Below are 2,767 nucleotides of genomic sequence, written 5' to 3'. Positions count from 1 at the left end.
AAGGTTGACAAATTCTATTTTCCCGTAGACTTCATTGTCTTAGACACTCAACCTGTACAAAACCCAGACTGTCACATTCCTGTCATCTTAGGACGTCCTTTCTTGGCTACGTCCAACGCGATCATCAACTGTCGGAATGGAGTGTTAAACTGTCTTTTGGTAACATGACGGTAGAATTGAATGTGTTCGATATTAGTCAACAACCTGTGAATCTTGATGATGATGATGTGCATGAAGTTAATATGATTGAAGGATTAATGCAAGATTCGTTGACTAACATTCTATCCGTTGACCCCTTTCAAGCATGTATGGAGAACTTTAACCCTGATTTCTATGATGATGCATACTGTAGTGACGTCCTATCTCTGCTCGAATCTGTACCTCAAATGGACGTCACTGAAAGGAAATATGAAGTGGAACAACCCCTATTCTCTGATTCCAAGCTTATTCCATCCATTGTTGAGCCACCCAAGCTTGAATTGAAACATTGCCTAGTACGTTGAAGTACGCATTCCTAGGTTCTTCTGATACTTTACCTGTCATTATTTCATCATGTTTAGACACGGAACAGGAAAGTAAGCTTTTAGAAGTACTTAAGGAACACAAAGAGGCCTTAGGATGGACCATCTCAGATCTCAAAGGAATTAGTCCCACCATTTGCATGCACCACATTAACCTTGAAGAGAATGCCAAACCATCGAGGGAAATGCAAAGGAGACTTAATCCTAACATGAGAGATGTAGTCAAAGGAGAGATCCTGAAACTACTTGATGCGGGTATCATATACCCAATTCCCGATAGCAAATGGGTTAGTCCCATTCAAGTTGTGCCTAAGAAGTCAGGCATTACTGTTGTTCAGAACGACAAGAATGAATTAGTCCCTACTCGTACAATCACAGGATGGCGAGTATGCATCGACTACAGGAAGTTGAACACAGTAACAAGGAAGGATCACTTCCCGCTCCCTTTCATTGACCAAATGCTAGAACGTGTGTCTGGACACAGTCACTACTGTTTTCTAGATGGCTTTTCCGGTTATAACCCCATTTTGATTGTGGAGATTTTTGATGTTTGGGGGATAGACTTCATGGGTCCATTTCCCATGTCTGACAGCAAGTTGTACATCCTAGTCGCAGTTGATTACGTTTCTAAGTGGGTAGAAGCCATAGCAACCAGAACAAATGACCACAAGGTGGTACTTTCATTTCTAAAAGAACATATTTTCACGTTTTGGTACCCCTAGAGCTATCATCAGTGACGGCGGTTCACATTTTCGTAACAAGTACTTTGAGTCTTTAGTACGCAAGTATGGCATAACTCACAAGGTTGCTACTCCGTACCACCCTCAGACTAGTGGACAAGTGGAAGTGTCTAATAGGGAAATTAAGCACATTCTGGAGAAGACGGTCAACCCGTCCAGGAAAGATTGGTCATTGAGATTGAATGATGCTTTGTGGGCCTATAGAACAGCTTATAAGACACCAATTGGCATGTCCCCCTATCGTCTAGTGTATGGAAAGCCGTGCCATCTACCTGTGGAATTAGAACATCGTGCCTACTGGGCAATCAAAGAGCTGAACTTTTCTCTGGACGAAGCTGGAATTCAAAGGAAACTTCAACTCAACGAGTTGGAAGAATTGAGAAATGAGGCTTATGACAGTGCCAAGCTGTACAAGCAGAAGATGAAGATATTTCATGACAAGCGTATTCTGCGCAAATCCTTCACTCCTGGTCAGAAAGTCTTGCTGTATGACTCCCGATTACATCTTTTTCCAGGAAAACTGCGTTCCAGATGGAAGGGTCCGTACCTAGTACGCACAGTTTTTCCTCATGGAGCTGTAGAGTTGGAGGATGTCTCCAACAAGAACGTTTTCAAAGTCAACGGGCAGAGATTAAAGCCATTCCTTGAGCCATTTCCACCCGACATTGAAACAACCACCTGGAGGACCCAGTCTATGTGGACTAAACTGGTCCACTCTTTCCCTAAATAACCAAACAGTTTTCCAAATGTTTCCCTAAAAACCAAAATTTTTCGTTTTCCCATCAAAACCAAATTTTTCCAAAGTCCAATCCCATTAAAAACCAAAATTTTCTTGTAGATAATGTGTTAGTTAAATTTCCTTTTGTATATTTTGTGCTCATCCATTGTGACTGCTAATATGATGGATTTTTGCCTTGAATAACGGAGTTTTAATCGAGCTGCCACCGTACAATCGGGTATTCTCTCTCCTTTTACTCTACTCAGCATGTTCCTCTTCATATATTGTTTTATAATTCTTTCCATATTTGAAACATTGAGGACAATGTTTAGTTTAGGTTTGGGGGTATAGAGTAGATACCATGATAATTTGCTATAATTGAAAACGAACTCCTTCTTCTTTTTGAAAAAAATTGAAAAATTCCAAAAAAATTGAAAAATCAAAATTAAAAAAAATTAAAAAATGAAAAATCATAAAAATGGAGCTCATTTACCTTGAAATGTTGACTCTTGTGCAAATATGTATTTTTAGGAGTCTTAGTCTAGATATTTAGGCACCCTGATTCTAGCACAATTCACATAGTGATAAGAAATTTGCACGCGCACGATCTACCAATACATGTATGGCCTCGATCTTCAAGGTGTTTGATAGGAAGTTACGATTGCCAATCACTTTAGAATACTGAACGAAACTGGACTAGCTTGTTCTTTGGTTGGTTGGGATAGAAGGTGGAGGTTACATTAAGAAAGACAACCATCGAATTTAACTGGGTGCATCAAAAAGGGCTA

Source organism: Papaver somniferum, unplaced genomic scaffold, assembly GCF_003573695.1.
Source record: "Papaver somniferum cultivar HN1 unplaced genomic scaffold, ASM357369v1 unplaced-scaffold_19, whole genome shotgun sequence".
Classification (NCBI taxonomy): Eukaryota; Viridiplantae; Streptophyta; class Magnoliopsida; order Ranunculales; family Papaveraceae; genus Papaver; species Papaver somniferum.
This window is presented reverse-complemented; position numbering follows the sequence as displayed.